The sequence below is a fragment of the Chlorocebus sabaeus genome, chromosome 9, assembly GCF_047675955.1.
Source record: "Chlorocebus sabaeus isolate Y175 chromosome 9, mChlSab1.0.hap1, whole genome shotgun sequence".
Taxonomy (NCBI): Eukaryota; Metazoa; Chordata; class Mammalia; order Primates; family Cercopithecidae; genus Chlorocebus; species Chlorocebus sabaeus.
The window spans coordinates 24,308,322-24,326,738 of NC_132912.1; the positions used below are offsets into that span (position 1 = coordinate 24,308,322).

Genomic DNA, 18,417 nt, shown 5'->3' on the forward strand with positions numbered 1-18,417 from the left:
TTGTTTTGTTTAGAACTTTACTATACAGTAATGTCTCTGCTCATATCAGTGTGCATGTGTAACTATTGAATTCACACTGATAGTACTTAGAGGTAGCTCCTGATGTCACTGTACCTGAGCATTTGTATATTGAAATGTTCCTTATTTGTTCATACATTTTTCTTTCTTTTTTTTTCTCCTTTATATAATAGGATATTGTATTGATTTTTTAAAAATATATGTGACTAAGCAAGTTTTTAAATAATTATATCTCAGGATATAAAAAGAGGCCTTGGGTCTGATGGGTTTGAGAATTGCTAGCATGGACAGCCTCATTAGTTCTTGTCTTAAGACAGAGGATAATAAAAGTTAAAGGTTCAGACTTAATCAGAGTGTTAGAAAAAAGAACAGCGAGCCGGGTGCAGTGTCATCCTAGCACTTTGGGAGGCCGAGGTGGGCGGATCACCTGAGGTCAGGAGTTTGAGACCAGCCTGGTCAACATGGCGAAACCCTGTCTCTATTAAATATACAAAAATTAGCTGGGCATGGTGGTGCCTGTCTATAGTCTCAGCTACTCAGGAGGCTGAGACAGGAGAATCGCTTGAACCTTGAAGCCGCAGTGAGCCGAGATCGCACCACTGCACTCCAGCCTGGGCGACAGAGGAAGACTCCATCTGAAGAGAAAAGAGAAGAGAAGAGAAGAGAAGAGAAGAGAAGAGAAGAGAAGAGAAGAGAAGAGAAGGAGAAAGAGCAAGAACATGTCCCACAGGAAAAGAAGCTGGGAGAAAATCATGAAGGGAATTCATGTATGGGGTAACTTGTCAGAATGGACAGAGCTTGGGCTCAGGAATTAATGCATGAGTTTGGCACTCTTCTCTCAACTTTCAGAATTCAACTGTCCTGAATTCTGGCTTCTAGGGGTCCCCGCAGGGTCAGAATGAATATTAGAGATAATGACCTTAAAACACCTAGCACAGAGTTGCAAAAATGTTACAAATTGTAAATAATATACATAATAACACTAATGCCATCTGGCTCTTAAAAATGGAAAATGATGAAGCTATCTTACTGGCTTTTAGAGAGGTTGACCGAGTTTTCTACAATTGCTCATGGCTGGATTTTGGGGCCAGGCTCTAAAATCCAGGTTCTTTAGATTATTTTGAGCCTAATAACCAACTGTAGGTTTGACCTGACTTGAATCACTCTCTCCCTCTAAAATTCCCTGGACTCTTGCTTTGTCCATACAGAACCCATCCATCAAATTATACCAAATATCACAGAATCCTGTGGCTTTCTTATGGCAACATAAGTGCCTTTGACATGTGAGCTCTTTCCTTTTTTTCTGGAAACAGGGTCTTGCTCCATTGCTCAGGCTGTGATCGCAGCTCACTGCAGCCTTGACCTCCCTGGCTCAAACAATCCTCCCACCTCAGCCTCCCAAGTAGCTGAGACCATAGGGCATGCACCACCACACCTGGCTAATTTTTAAATTTTTTTTGTAGAGACAGAATCTCCCTATGTTGCTCAGGCTGGTTTCAAACTCCTGAGTTAATGCGATCTTCTCACTTTGGCCTCCCAAAGTACTGGGATTACAGGCGTGAGCCGCCATACTCATTCTAGATTTTTCCTTTTCAATAGTCACTTTTACGCTTATGAATAAACTACAATTTTATGAAGGCGGTGGGTGCCGGAGTGATCCTTCCAGCCCTGGTGCTTCCTCTGTGGGTTCAGCCTGCCCTGTGAACTAATGAAATTTAACCGGTGTGGTGCTCCCTCCCACTTAGACTTCTCTCTCTGACCAAACTGCCTCTGTTTTCCTTCCCTTTGGTCCCCCAGAACCTGTGCAAACTCCAAGTCCAGCAACAACTTTTCTCCTAGATTCTTTACTGCTTGTTCGATTCCAGATGCAAGAGATATAGCTTCACTGGTGCTTCCGGTCTTCTTATGGTTTCTTGTTGCCGCAGGGGGTAGTCACCAAGCTTTTGCTCAAACACTGAAACACTCAAACTACGTACAGAGAGATGCTTTACCAGTTACTCACCTTCCTCGTTGGGCATCTGCAGAGACTCCTAGAGAAATGTTTGTGAGACAACATGAGTTATGAATTTTGCATTCAAAATCTTTTAAATTGATAACAAAATGAATCTGTCCCACAGTGCAAAGAGATCACTGCTTGGTCAGTTTCTTTTTGGGAGAATTATTTCTGATTTTTTTTTTTTAGTTAAATGCTAGTTATTAGAAAAGTAGCCACATGGCCCCCTGAGTCTGTTCAGATCTTTTGGTCCATTTTCCTTCTCCTCTCCCACACCCCTCGATTTGCTTGTCACATGTGTTTCAGAGATTCCTTCTGTTCTTGTCTTGGCAGGATCATCTTGAATTAAGAGTAGTGTAAATACATCCTGCCTCTGTTTCTACTGTGAAGGCCCCTCTCTCTGCGTTTCCTGCATAGTTTTCTTAGGCTGTTCTGTGCATTTTGGGTGGCGTCTGCCTTCTTTTATTTTTTTGAGATGGAGTCTCACTCTGTCACCCAGGCTGGAGTGCAGTGGCACGATCTTGACTCACTACAGCCTCCATCTCCCAAGTTCAAGCAATTCTCCTGCCTCAGCCTCCCAAGTAGCTGGGACTAGAGGCAGGCACCACCACACCCGGCTAATTTTGTATTTTTAGTAGAGACGAAGTTTCACCATGTTGGGCAAGCCTGTCTTGAGCTCTTGACCTCAAGTGATCTGCTCGCCTCAGCCTCCCAAAGTGCTGGGATTATAGGCGTGAGCCCCCGCGCCTGGCCAGGTCTGCATTCCTAATGCTACTTTTGAACCTGGCAATCTCAAACAATAAAATTCGGTGCAGCTGGGGCAGATAAGTGCCCCCTGCTCTCACATTTCTCTTTAGTCTCGGCATCTTCAAGTTAGACCCAGGTCATTATTTTTGTATCAATGACATTTCATCATGCAGTAAATACTGAGGTGTTAAAAACACCAAAAAAGCCCTAAAAATACCTAGAAAATTATCCAAAGCATTTAATATTAAGGAAGATAAATTTTCACATCTCTTTTCAAATATAAATTGATTATAAAGCATATTGAGTGACTTCAAGCCTAAGGTTTTCTGTATTTGGAAAACTGAAATTTAATTGCAGCCTTCTCCATGTCACTATAGTGCCACGCACAGCATAGCGCTCAGTGCCCCAGGCACCTTCTCACTTCCATTCCCAAACAGATCTTCCCTCCTCACCATTCCTCAAACCCCAGCCATCTCCACCTGCTGACACTGTAGCTTCATCCCCAGATCACTTCAGCTTAAAGTGATTTTCCCTTTTCTGGATTCCAAGAAGGACTTTGCTTGCAAAAATGTTTATTTAAAAAAAAACAACAACAACAACAGAAGTTCTACAATTAATCTTTTCTTTTAAGTAGACTTTATTTTTTAGAACAGGTTGGCCAGGCACAGTGCCTCACGCCTATAATCCCAGCACTTTGGGAGGCCAAGGCAGGCAGATCACCTGAGCTCAGGAGTTTGAGACCAGCCTGGCCAACATGGTGAAACCCCGTCTCTGCTAAAAATACAAAAATTAGCTGAACATGGTGGCGCTCGCCTGTAATCCCAGTTACTTGGGAGGCTGAGGCAGGAGAATCACTTGAACTGGGGAGGCGGAGGCTGCAGTGAGCCAAGATCACACCACTGCAGTCCAGCCTAGGTAACAGATTAAGACTCTATCTTGCAAAGAAAAAAGAGGAGAGGGGAGGGGGGGGAGGGGACTGAAACTGATTAAGACTCCATCTCAAAGAAAGAAAAGAAAAGACCGAGAGATAGCAAACGAGACATAGGGTTTATTGGGGGAACTTACGTACAGGGACGGTCCAGTGGTGGCAGGTTGGACAGGAGAACCACTACCATTTGTAAAAAGCTTACGGTTTATACAGCATTTTCACTTAGCACCCTCCACCTAGCAACCTCCATTTAACCCAAAACAAAGGGCCTTGATCCCCTGTATGACCTGCGTTTCAAGAGACAGGCCAGGGGTTCGGATATCCATCATGGATAAGGAGTGAATCCCTGGGTTGGCCACTCCTGGATTCCTTAGCTCAGAACTCTGAATGTACATTCTTCTTGATCATGGAATCATTCTCAGGGCGTGCCTAGGTTAAGTTACTGCTGTCTGGTGCATCTGTATACACTCCCTAATGTGTTGCTCTTTTATGAGTGAATTACCTTTAATTTGGCATTATGTTTTCTATGTCCATGCTGTGCTTCTCTTTTATTCTTATTTATTCAGTGTATATTTCTTAAGGGCATATTAGGCACTGCTGTGTAGGTCTGGAAAAACAGGGAACACACAAAGTACCTGCCTTCTTAGTGCCAGCATTTCAGAGAAAAGAGGCAGGTGACAGACAAATAAATAGATGGCATGGGATATAAGTGCTCTGAAAAAAAAAAATAAGACAGTGTAAGGGAAATCAACACAGGATACTTTAAAGAGAAGGCCTTCTGGATGAAAGGACAATTTGAGCAGTCACCAGGGAGCAGTGAGGGAGGAGGTGGCCATGTGGATATCTGTCTAGTGGAAGAGCCCAGAAGGCAGAGGAAATAAGACAAGTTAGACAGTTAAGACCAAGGCCTTAGGTGGGGTGGCAGGATGGGTACATGGGACTGAGGGACCATATGGGGGTGGGCTGGGGGTGGGACATAGTCAAGATCAAGGTCATGTAGGGTCTTATAGGCTGTGGTAAAGACTTGAATTTTTACTCCGAGTAAGAGGGGAAATCATTGGCTTTTTATTTTTCTAGAAATGGGGTGTTGCTCTGTCACCGAGGCTGGAGTACAGTGGCTCAATCATAGCTTGCTGCAGCCTCAAACTCCTGGGCTCCAGCAATCCTCCTATCTCAGCCTTCCTAGTAGCTGGGACTACAGGTGCACACCACTAAGCCCAGTTAATGTTGAAATATGGTTTAGAGACAGGATCTTGCTGTGATGCCCAGGCTGGTCTCAAACTCCTGGCCTCAAGCAATCCTCCTACCTCGACCTCCCTAAGTGCTGGGATTCCAGGCATGAGCCACCACACCTGGCCTCCACTGGAGGATTTTAAAGACTTGTATGCTTAGTTAAAGCAGTCTGTAGGGGGATGGGGCAAGCCTGGAAGTGGAGAGACCCGTGAGGAGGCTCCTGGGCAACTTAGTGACAACAGGCCAGGGTTAGGGTGGAGGCCATGAGAGGTGAGAATCAGATCCCAGTTCACAGAGTTGATGGGATGTGCTACTGGTCTAACTGGGAAGGACTGTAAAGAAAAGCAGGGAGTCAAGAATGATTAGAAACAAGGTTTGTGTCCTTGGCAGTTGGAGGATTCCTGATGTCATTTACAGAGAATGGGGAGGGGGTCTGAGGTGGGCTTAAGCTTGAAGAACAAACTCAAGTTGGGTTTTGGACAGACTACATTCGAAGTTCCTGTTGGACATTGAAGGCTGTTGGCTGTGAGTCTGCCTTCCAAATCCCTGAGTCCTTGAATTCAAGGTCATGTGTTGGCCGTCTTTGTATTAGGACATCTAACACTTGTGTTTGACTTAATGGGATTCAAATTTGCACGTGTGTGGTTTTCTGAATGTGGCCTACAGTTTCACTTGGATCTTCGTATTCTTTTTCATCATAATCTGAAAAAGCAAAAAAAAGACCATTGGAAAGAAATGCTGTATGAAACTTTCTGAAAATGGATGGAACCAGAAATGATGCTGACAGGAGTTTTAGAAATGAAAAATAGAGAGTATTCAGACCAAATATAAGTAAATTAGCATAAATCAGCATTCTCTGATTTCCACGCCTACTTACCCAAGTTGGTTGACTCAACAGCTGCTAAGACTACAGCTGTGTGATTCCTCCACATTTTTTTTTTTTTTTTTTTGCATGGAAAAGTGTTTCAGATTGTCATTGCTTCATCATTTCCAATTCCATATTAGGTTATCTTTTTTTTTTTTTTTTTTTTGCCTGACCATAGTAGTTAAGAAAAGTCTTGCAACTGTCCTTCATTCTGCTGAACCAACTGTATCATATATTTTCACTTGACATTTTGTTTTAGATCTACTTGGGACTTTATGTAAATGTTTTTTACATTTTTTACTTAAAAATTTTTTTAGATAGAGATAGTGTCTCATTATTATGAATGCATGGAGCATTCATACCTCCTGGGCTCAAGCAACCTTCCTGTCTCAGCCTCCCAAGTAACTGGGGCTAACAGCATTGTACCACCACATCCAACTAGTGTTTTAAATTTTTTTGTAGAGACGGGGTCTCGTTATGTTGCCCAGGCTGGTCTTGAACTGGCCTCAAGTGGTCCTCCCACCTTTAAGTGGGAGATTACAGGCATGAGCCACCACACCTGACCTTGGGGTTTTATTTTTGCCTTCAAGGCCGTCCAGACAGTTCTTCTTGGAGGTTTGGGGAAGTCTTCTGTAAAGAAAACTTCCTTATACCTGGCTGATGGTGGTAAAAGTTCCAGGTGGAGAAAGACTTCCTAGGCAGAAGGAAAAACAAGTGCAAAGCTATGTAGCCTCTACGAGAGCAGATGCGTAGTTCAGGGTGACTGCATAGGACCTGGGAAGAGAGCTGAGTCACAAAGGGCAGATGACTGGCAGGTAATGAAGGTCCTTACGGGCTATACTAAGTAGTATGGAAAATGAGGAGTATTCAAAATTTAGAGCCCAGGGTACTGTGATGGGATTGCGTTTTTTGACAAAGCTACTTTGACTGCCATGTAAAGAACAGATGGGAGGTGAGGGAGCCTGATTACAAGGTCCTTGATGATGCAGGCAAAAGATGATGAAGGTCTCAAAGTTCTTTCAGCCTCGACTGGAACACATTTAGTGTGACGTGTTTATAACATAAAGTTAAATATGAAAGCAGAAACATTGGTGATGGAGAGGAGAGCACAAAATTGGGGAGATACTGTAGCCAGGTTGAAAGCCTGTACCGCTCACTGCACAACAGCCAGTAAGTCAAGAGACAAGGAATTGGGGTAAGGAAAATGACTATTTGGAGAGCCAGCAAACCAAGAAGATGGTGGACTGCTCTCCTAAAGAACCATCTTAAAAGACATGAATCTCAAGCTTCTTTTTATATTTGGGAAAGGGGAACAAGGAGACGGTTGAGGTGACAGGTGACCACAGACATCTGAGCAGTAGCAGGAGTCTGAGGGTGTTACATTGAATATTGCATTGTTACTTGTGTCTGTGCCCTTTTTACTTCCTCAGTGGTGAATTTTGGGAAGCGACTATTATCATCCTTGCTTTAAACTGTAAACTAAATTCCCCCTCATGGTTATCTTGGCTTATGTGTGGGAATGAGCAAAGGCAGTCAGCTTGAGAGCTTAGAAGCAAGATGGAGTTAGTTAGCTATGTTAGGTTTCTGTAACTGCTACATCTTACATGTAGGATTACAGCATCTACTTGGATGAATGGCGATGTCACTCTAGCATGAGAAGCAGATGGGGTTAGGTGGAGGTTGAATGGGACCATACTTGTGTCAGGACATGACATCTTTGTGGAGCCCAGGGGTCATCCATTAAGCAGCTGGGAATACAGTTCTGGGGCTCAGCAGAGACCTCAGCCTGGAATAACATGTTTAGAAGTCATCAACATCTCATTAGGAAAGAGAAAGAGACCGCCTAGGAGAGGAAATAGAGCAATGAGAGAAAATGGTCAACGAGGGAAAGCATGCTGGGATTGAGTGTCTGTGGTACCAATGATCTTACTATTGATGACAGAGTTGAAAAAGAAAAGAGAGAGTTGTATTCAAATTCTGGTTGATTTAGTCTTTTATTAACATTTCCTGACTCACCAACTGGTAAATGTCCAAGAAAAATACATTTTTTTGTTTTATCAAAAAATATCCATGCTATTTGATCCCTCTTCAGGCATTAACAAATGGTGTCAATGAGAACATTTTAACAAAATGTCCTTTCTACTATTAATACCCACAGCAACCAACTTGGAAATCAGTCATCATAGAAGATGACTGCAGGTTCTGGCTTTCCCAAATCACCAATAATTCACACCTTTGTACATGGTTGTGTACATGTTCTGTTCCTACTATTATGCAACACTCAGTGGCACTGGACACTTGGGGAATCTTTAGGACTTCAAGTAGTTCATCGTTTTGCCCCAAACCTAGACACTACTATAAGAAACCCAACAGGCTACTCTTATGAGCAATAGGGGTTCCTGAACAATATCACAGAACAATGAGAAACCCTGTACTTGTGAATCCCTTTACAACCCCAGGTGCTTAAGCATGGTTTTTAAAAGTGACTCCCTGGTTGCCTGGTAAGTCTGAGTGACTTGCAGGCAGCTATCTGTCTGGAGCAGGAGTTATTCTCTGAAGCCATGGAAAGTGTCAGGGTAGGCCGGATACACATCACGTAAGTGCATGAGAAGTAATACTTTCAACGGCAGCAGCATCTTCCAAATGATAAAAATAACTCAGCTTTAGTCAGTAGCCCTGAAGCCAAGTGTCCCCTTTCGCTGCCTGTTCTCTGTTGGTATTCTTCAAAGGGACATCGTGTCTTTCACAGTTTGGAATGTAATGTTTCTCTTCTCGCTGATGTAACTGTCTTAGTATCTGTCTGCTCCTCCTCGTGTCATATATTTGGAAGGTCCTCACCTCTTGCTCACTTGCATTTTACATTCTTCTTGTCTATTGTTCATCCATACGGCAAGAAATTGACGGCTACCTGCCAGGCACTAGTTAGCAAAGTTGCTTCTACTCTGATTTCTATTGTTCTCTCAGTGTTTTAGACTGTAGCTGTTTAATTACAATGCAGCAACTTTCATGTCAGTATTTCCCCTAAAGGTCTTAGTTTATTTTATTCCACCATCACGCAAGGTTCCTTGCGGTCCTCTATTCTGAAAATAGATGCGTTTCTTCCAAAATACTGGATCAGCTTTTAGATTTTTCAGAGTCCTTGGCAAGTCTACTTTTGGAAACCTTGACTGACTCGCCTTGATTCTCCTTTTCTCTTAGCTCCGGACTGAGCTCCTTCTCAAGAGCTCTTACGTTATAAAGCTTGTGTTCGTGGGTAGAGATGGACTGATAATGGGTATTATTAATCATTTAAAGATGTGGCTGTCCCTGCTCTTATTTCCTGTGTTAAGCTTCCCACCAGCAAACCTGGCCAAGTGCTTTGGCTGGCGCTGTGGAAACAGCCTTCGTGTACACACTGCTTGGCCCTTCACTCCCTTCACGCCCTTCTTCCCATCAAGACGTAATGACTGGCTGGGCGTGGTGGCTCATGCTTGTAATCCTAGCTCTTTGGGAGGCCAAAGTGGGAGGATCACTTGAATCCAGGAGTTTGAGACCAGCCTGGACAACATAATAAGACCTCATCTCTACAAAAAAAAAAACAAAAAAAACAAAAAAAAAACAAAAAAAAAAAATTAGGCATAGTGGCACATGCCTGTAGTCTGAGCTACATGGGAGGTTGAAGCTAGAGGATTGCTTGAGTATAAGAGGTCGGGGCTGCATTGAGCCATAATTGTGCTACTGCACTTAGCCTTGGTGACAGAGTGAGACCTTGTCTCAAAAAAAAATAAAAGAAGAAAGAATGGAGTTCATCTCCACCCAGCATGCTAGAGCAGGCATACCATTCATTGTGGAGGCAAAACTCCTGCGTAGCTGCCAAAATAACTCCTGAGTGCTTTGCAATGGAGAGAAACAAAAGAATGTTGGGTCACTGCCCGAGTCATGGGGTCTCTGCCGGAGCCATAGAAAGCTTTTGATTTCTGGAGCCACATTGAGTGGACTGATTATGTTTAAAATTATAAAAGAAAAATATAGCCTAAGATAATTGAGTGCAATAAACCAATGTATCTTATTTGTTCTTACATGTAAAAATTGCTGAGTAGGTACCATGGTACCCACTCGATTGCTAAGCCGTGGAAGGGGCCTTGCTTTGGAATTCTCTCAGCTCCTCTTCCCCATCGTTTGCTTAGCTTTGTCCCTTTTCAGCCTCCTGTGCTAACTGATAGCACATGTGTTTCAGAATGGAACCTGGAAAAGGAATGTGTGCAGCCCTCGTAAGGATATACCATTCCACATTCCATATGCTGTTAGATAATATGCTGGCTAGACCGTCAACAGTTACCCCAGGAAGGGGGAATTTGGATTGGAAAGGAATCAAAGGAATTGGAGGTAACATAATGGACTGCAGTTAAACTGTAATAGGGTGGTCTGGACAACTGGACGAAGGCCAGGTTCAAAATTGCAGGCAATCCCCTCTGCCCTTTTAGAATAAGGCAAGGTCCACTGAATGGAGAACAAGGCAGGCCATCAGCCTTCTTAGGGTTTAATTCAAACATGGGCTCTCATCTTTGTCTTTTGTTCTCTTTAAAGGAACAAAGCCATTGAATCCAGCAAGAAAAACCTGTGCGTATCCATCATAAACATCCACAAAATCTTCTTTAATCTCCCTTGTTATTCTCCCTAAGAAGTAGGGCTCTAAAATACGTTCTTGGTTGCATCCGATAAGTGTCAGCTGATGTTCATGACCCCTTCATTTCCTGTGTCCCTTGTACTTGATGCAATGATTGGCATAACCTATTTGTTGGAATGAATGAATGAATGGCATTGGTGGCTGGGCACAGTGGCTCATGCCCAGCACTTTGGGAGTCTGAGGTGGCTAGACAAGTTGTGGTCAGCAGTTTGAGACCAGCCTAGACAATATGGTGAAACGCTGTCTCTACTAAAAATTCAAAAATTAGCTAGGCATGGCGGCTCATGCCTGTAATCCCAGTTACTTGGGAGGCTGAGGCCAGAGGATCGCTTGAACCCAGGAGGTGGAGGTTGCAGTGAGCTGAGATCACACAACTGCACTGCAGCCTGGGTGACAGAGCAAGACTGTGTCTCAAAAAAAAAAAAAAAAAAAAAAGCGAAAAACAGGGAAAGCGTGAGTGAGTGGAGGAAAACAATGAAATCCAGTTCTGAGGGTAAGGAGCATGCCATCAGTATGATGAGGGATGTGATATGGTACGAGGATGGGGCTTTTCAAACTGTATTCTGCAGACCAGTAGACCAGGACAAACAGGCACGTGCGCACGCACACACACACACACACACACACACACAAGGACTTCCGTGTTCTGACGGATGTTGCACACTATATCTCACTGTGGGATCACAGTGTATGTTTGTATACTGAAGTCTCTGAAAAGACCTGCAATGAAGAGAACCTGGTTAACCTTTCTTTTACTCAGCCTTCCCCTATTGTATTTGACTGTGGAACCCTCTGTGTTATACCCTTTTACATCCCAGAACCCACTGAACACAGTTTTTTCAACATTGGTAGAAATTTACAAAATCATCCTAGTCTTCAGTCCAGCTGACCTGAGTGTGAATCAAGGTTTACCACATAGTGTGTGATCCTGAGTCAAATTAAGTAACCTCCGGTTCCCTCCTTCTTCATCTATATGATGAGGATAATGTCCGTCTCCTAAAAGGAGAGAATGAAGGCAGATAATGCAGGTAATCCATCTTGCGTGCACCCAGCACACGGTGGCTCTTCCCTGGTTAATTTCTGCCCTGATGCGCACAATTTCCCTGCACCACTCTGCTACCCATAAAGAGGGGCTTCTTAGGATATGACCTATTGTCCTCAAACTTTATGAGCAGTGCAGTAATTGTTATTTGCACCTGTAAAATGTGAATAACTGGTCTTTCTTTTAAAAATACTTTCCCAAAGGACAATTATGGCAAAGAGATCGTGTCCTAAGTAGTTTCTCACGTGTTGGTGCTATCGCCTCCTAAGTTTTGGCAATGTTATTTCTCTGCTTTTTTCTTGACTCCCCCCTAGTTCTTCTAAATTGGATATTAAACAGGAGAAGTCTTTTTAATATCCTGGAAATGTGTTTTATTAATCTACCAAACAAATGGCTGTCCAACAACTCCATGAAACAAGAAGAACAGCCACTAACGTTCATTTTGCTTTTACCAGGCGCCAGGTAGCGCTGTAAACTCTTTATGTGTGTAATTCATTTCATCTTCACAACAACCCGATGAGGTAAGTGCTATTATCTGCAGTTTGCAGAGAAGGAAACTGAAGCTGGTGGAGTGACATGCCTGAGGCCACACTGCTAGGACAAGATGAATGCCCATGACACCGAGTGACTAAAGCCTTAGGAAAAAAGATGAGTTGAAAATGGGAGAGCTACCTAGGGTAGAACCGCAGAGTTTTATTTTCTTGCCAAGTTTTAGTAAAAATTTCTCAGTTTTCAGGAAACAAAGGTTATATATTTTAAAATTTGAAATCACAAATTAGGCACCATTCCCCCATCTCTAGCCTCTACATTTTTAAGCAAGATCAACAGAACCCAGTGGACTTCCACGGAGTTCAGGTACCTTGTTCCAGGTGTGCCTCCAAAACTCAGTCCCTTTTCTAAGGCAGGGCACGTATAATTGACTACAGGCTGGGCATAGTGGCTCATGCCTGTAATCACAGCACTTTAGGTGGCAGAGGCAGGAGGATCACTTGAGCCCAGGAGTTGGAGACCAGCCTGGACAACTTCATGAAAACCTGTCTCTACAAAAAAATGCAAAAATTAGCCAAGTGTGGTGGTGTACACCTGTAGTCCTAGCTATTTGGGAGACTGAGCTTGGAGGATCACGTGAGCCTGAAGAGGTTGAGGTTGCAGTGAGCCAAGATTGCACCACTGCACTCCAGCCTGGGCAAGAGAGTGAGACACTGTCTCAAATAAAACAAAACAAAACAAAAAAAGAAGATTGTCAAAATTTAAATGTCAGTTACTATTAATTTAAATATCCACCAGAGGTGTCCTTGAAGTCAAAAGCTGCTATTTTCCCCAATGCCAGAAGTCCTAACAGTGGACCCCAGGCCCTAGGAGGTAGTCTAGAGTCGCCCCTAAAATAAAGGCTTTGTCTTCTGCACATATGATGCAACCTCAGGATCGGACATGTGGTAGGTCCCAGCCTGTGTTCCGTGACACCTTGAAGAACAATTGAGACTGGGTGATATTTGGAGGGTTAAGCAAAGGACCTTTCTTTTGCCAGCGACTCTGCTGTGGTTGAAGTGTCTTGAGGGCGGTGAACGGGTCCTCGCTGGGCTCGTCTCTGAGCTGCACACCTTGCCTTGACACAGGAGTCAAGTAGTAAGTGTTGGTTGAAGAAATCAGCGATGTTTGGCTACCCATTGTGTGCTCTCAAATATTTGCTAGGGATATGGTGAGAAGGGAGGAAAAAGACCCAAAGAGTAATGACTGAGCAGCTATGTGAGTGAATCAATGATGTGACCACATTGCTTTTTCTTAGCCGATAGTTGCAACTCTATGCGACTTTTTCTACTTATTGCTGGAGGTAATCACATTCCAACCCTGAGAACTGGTCCCATGCTGGGGGGTACTGCAGTGACCTCTACATTTGAGCTGGGGTTTCTTGTATCTCAGGAGGGTCAGGGGCCTATGGGAACTCTTTGTCATCTGGGGGGAAAAAGGTTTTCTTAGGGGAAAAGGAAAAGTCTCCTTTTTATCCTCTAGGGGTGAAAAGGAAGTGCCGTTAGAATAGGAAGGGGCTTCTTGTAGGCTTGAAAAGAGACAGACTTGGCAGGTAGCACCTGGGCTTTGTTCAGCAGGACTGAGAGGGCAGGAGCGTAGCTGGCTTTTTGTAAGACTCACAAACCCTGTGGCCCATTGATGACATGCTGTCTGCTCTACAAAGTGGACTTTCCTTGCACTGGAATTTTATTTTCCTCCCTGTGCTGGTGTGAGATTCTCTGGATACATAAGGTGACCTGAGAAGAAGCAGACTGTGTCATCATAATTTATTTGTAGGATCTGGGTTTTCTCCTTCAGAGGAGGTGCCACTCATGCCCAAGATGCCTGCTCTGCCCCCGAGCCTTTCAGAACAAGGGCAGGACGGAGAGGAGCCCAGCTAAGGGGCGCCAGCTCAAAGTCATTCAGGAAAAACAGATATGCACAGACATGGCCGGAAGCCTCAATGTGTTTTTCTAATGTAGGAAGGTTAAAGTGGAACTTTATATCATAGTTTTTAAAAAAAAAAAAAAAAAAAAAAAAGTGAAGGCTGGGGCCGGGCACAGTGGCTCATGCCTATAATCCCAGCACTTTGGGAGGCTGAGGCAGGTTAATCACCTGAGGTCAGGGGTTCAAGATCAGCCTGGCCAAGATGGTGAAACTTCATCTCTACTAAAAAAATACAAAAATTTAGCTGGGCATGTTGACGCACGCCTCTAATCCCAGCTGCTCGGGAGGCTGAGGCAGGAGAATTCCTTGAACCTGGGAAGCGGAGGTTGCAGTGAGCCAGGATTGTGTCACTGCACTCCAGCCTGGTGACAGAGCGAGACTCCATCTCAAAAAAAAAAAAAAAAAAAAAAAGCTGGGCATGGCGGCTCATGTCTGTAATCCCAACATTTTGGAAGGATGAGAGGGAGGATTGCTTGAGTCTAGGAGTTCAAGACCAGCCTGGGCAATATAGTGGAACCCCATCTCTACAAAATAAAAATAAAAATTAGCTGGGTGTGGTGGTGCAGACCTGTGGTCCCAGCTACTCAGGAGGCTGAGGTGGGAGGATCACTTGAGCTTGAGGAGGTGTGGGCTGCCGGGAGCCTTGATTGTGCCACTGCACTCCAGCCTAGGTGACACAGCACGTCCTTGTCTCAAACAAATAAAACCCTACATATCTTGAGAGGTACTGAAGAGGCCTTAATACATGCCATGCACATAGGACTCAATGAGCAATTCTCTGTCTCAAAAATAAACAAACAATAGATATTTAAGAATATACTACCATTAAGCAACTCAGGTATGGAAGTTCATGAAAGATCCTTTGATTTAATAAGACATGAAGGGAAATTTAGCATCACTGATGGCATCCTTCTCTCTCCTCACCACGATCTCTTCCAGTTAACTGCTGAAGGCAAATCAACAGTAGGGCGAGACGTATTTTGCAGTTCAGTTATTGATTTTTAGGGAGCCTGGGTGGGTACCCTTATCTGTGTCTCTTTGAGGACAATGACAGGAGCCCTCATTGTGAACAGAGATAACAGTGAGATTGTATTTTTATTTGTTCACAAACACTGACATGACGAAGGGCTCTTACTGGTAGGCTTGAGGAGAGTAGCCTGGCGATTAAATGTTCTTATTTCGAGTGAGCAGCCGGGCTGCGTTCAGAAGAGCCCATTAGCAGAGCACAAGACCCACCTACAGTCCAATTAAGAGCAAAGGGATGTGACTGCGGAAATATTAATGGGCTGTGTTGGTAAAGCTGCCCGGGATTAGCGCCAGATGGAGCTTTTCTGTAGACAGTTTGTAGGAAACTCTTGTGTATTTTCACTCGAGATGTCCTCCTGCAGAGGGGGGTTGGTTTCAGATAATGACTGTTGTGCTTTTTGGGGATACCACCTGCAGAAATGTGTCTATTTTGACTGTTTATAGATTGCGGAAAGCTGGTGGAACCACCTTGAGAGAGGTGATCCTTTGATTGAATGTTTTTTCCATCCAACACCAAAAAATTACAGGCCATGATTGGATCTTAGAACTGATTCTTGCTTTGTAAGACTACATGGTTTTGGTGAACATCCATCTTTTTTACTTTTTTATTTTTTTATTTTTTGAGACAGAGTCTCACTCTGTCACACAGGCTAGGGTGCAGTGGTACAATCTCGGCTCACTGCAGCCTCCGCCTCCCGGGCTCAAGTGATTCTCCTGCCTCAGCCTCCTGAGCAGCTGGGATTACCAGTGCCCACCACTGCGCCTGGCTAATTTTTGTATTTTTAGTGGAGACAGGGTTTCTCCATGTTGGCCAGGCTGGTTTCGAACTCCTGACTGAATATCCCTCTTGAATGATGAAGTCAACCTTATTTACCCTTGAAAGATGACTTAATCCTTACCGAGAGAGCTTCAAAAATACCTGTTATTCTGTACCTTCGTTTAAAAAAATAAGTCCTGTTGCCTTGTTAACTCCTATCCAATGCCTACTATAGTTCTGTTTACATATTACAAAATAAATAGAACCATGTCTTTGAAGTACCAGCCCTGTTAGTCCATGGTAAGATTTCTGCCTAAAATTTAAGCATCTTGACAACATGTGGAAGACTTAGATGGGGGCAGGGAAGGACCATTTCTCAGAAGAATAATTCCTCAGCTCAGCAAAGTTGTGTCATCTGTCCAAGGTAGCACTTTGGCAGTTTCCTAAATGAGGGAGGGTATTCATGGGTGTATGCATGTATGGTGTCTGTGTGTGCATACGTGCACATGTACTCACACATGTTATAACTGCAGAAAACAGGCAGGGGAGCCTGTGATTCGCCCTGTGTTTCTGTAAAGCCCCCTACAGCTGTAACTAATTTCCGTGGTTGTTGATAGAGGTTCAGATGTGAAATCTAATGGTGTCTGTGATCTGCAAAATAAACCCATTGGCCGGGTACGGTGGCTCATACCTTTAATCCCAGCACTTTGGGAGGCCAAGGCAGGCAGATCACGAGGTTAGGAGATTGAGACTATCCTGGCTAACATGGTGAAACCCTGTCTCTACTAAAAATACAAAAAAAAAAAAAAATTAGCCGGGCGTGGTGGTAGGTGCCTGTAGTCCCAGCTACTCGGGAGGGTAAGGCAGGAAAATGGTGTGAACCCGGAAGGTGGAGCTTGCAGTGAGCTGAGATGGTGCCACTGCACTCCAGCCTGGTCAACAGAATGAGACTCTGTCTCTAAAATAATGAAATAAATAAAATAAAATAAAATAAAATAATAAAATAAAATAATCCTTCGTTCATCCAAGAACCTACCCATGTCTTTCGGGTGGCTTTCCATCTTGTCTTGGTGCAGACAGTCTTCCATGGGACCCACTGATCGATACCCAGGACCGTCTGTGGAAGGTTGAAGCGGAGGACAGAGGGGCATGGAAAAGGTGTGGAGTAATACATAGGAAGCTTCCAAAGAAAAATGGGTGCAAGACGGCACAGAAACACATTCAGTTGCCTCAGCTGCTGATGTTCAAAGTAACTGCAGAAAATAAATGCTGCTACACCCAAAAGAAAAGGAAGGTGGAACTGGGGGCCTAGAGTGAATTTTTTCAAAAGTAAAAAAGAGCCCAAATTTCACAGAATGATCTCCCACTTCAGAAAGGGAAACCCTGTGAGTACACTATACACTTCCCTGCCTGTTTTCTGGAGATTGGTACTGAGTGTTTGGCACTGTCTGCAAGGAAGGAGCAGGGCTCTGAGTAATTGCACAAACAGCAGTTTTGTGTTTTCGAAGAGCAAGGACTCAGTCCTGTGTCCATGAAGCCTCCTTCAGGAGGTTACTTCTTGACATAGCCCATCAACCGGAGTTCCTGCTTCTAGGTGCTGAGCCTTAGGGTGCTTTCAAATGCAATATCTAGGCAAGGAGTGGTGGCCCACACCTGTAATCCCAGCACTTTGGGAGGCTGAGGCAGGAGGATGGCTTGAGGCAGGAGGATCGAAGTCAAGTGAGCTGTGATCGTGCCACTGCATGCTAGCCTAGGCAACAGAGCAAGACCTTGTTTCAAAACAAAACAAGAAAAAAAAAATTACGTGCAATATCCACTGATGGAAGTCATCATAAATTTGTTGCCAGAATGGGAATGTATCAGTTTATGCTTCCTACATTTTTTTTTTTTGTGATGACTGTAACTTTGGATCATTTTATCAGCGACTGGATGAAAGTTTACCTTTATTTTATCTAATGGGGGGTGGGGAATCCAAGGAGCTTTTCAAAGATAGCCAGTATAATTGATTATAAAGGGTAGTTCCCTGCTAAGCTTAAAATGCTGTCTTCAAACACTTTAGGCATCGTTTCTACCTAAGAGATGCGTTGTGGAGGCCAGTCTAGAGCACCTGCCACTGGTCTTCAATGTGTTCAATAGGTATCCTGACGATACACGAAACACCAGGATCCTCTCACTTGCTTCGCGTGCTGTGTGTACTCCAACAGGTATTCTGCAATCCGAGCTGTTCGTCATTTGTTAAACTATCGTGATTTGAGTCCCTTCAAAGTGAGATCCACTGGCAGCAAGAACTGTTTCACAGTATTATGTGTGTGTGTAAGGGCAGAGGGATGGTGCTATCTAACTGGCCTGTCCCAGTTTGCAGGCATGGGAGGAGTTCCTAGGATGTGTGACTTTCAGTTTTAAAAGCGAGGAAGTCCTGGACAAACCAGGATGAGTTGTCAACCTGCTTGGGGGGCAATGGATTTGGCCATAAACTTCACCATTTCAAAATATTAACTTGTTGGCATTCTGAATGCCCCTGGACCTATTTTGTGTCAGAGTGGACTCATTCCCCAGCAAGCCATGTCCACCCCTAGTGGACTCGATCAGCTCCTGACACGCCCCTACTAGGCATGCCAGAATGGTTGTAGAATGTGTTTCATTGTCCTCATCCACAGATACAGACACTTTGGTGACTCTGTGTTCTAT

The 18,417-nt window shown here is 44.0% G+C and overlaps 1 protein-coding gene across 14 annotated transcripts in view; it reads left to right on the top strand.

Moving 5' to 3' along the window:
• The window catches only part of KIAA1217 (KIAA1217 ortholog), an 850,300-nt gene that overhangs the window by 598,364 nt on the left and 233,519 nt on the right, over positions 1 to 18,417 (top strand). The gene's annotated exons all lie outside the window — the stretch shown is intronic.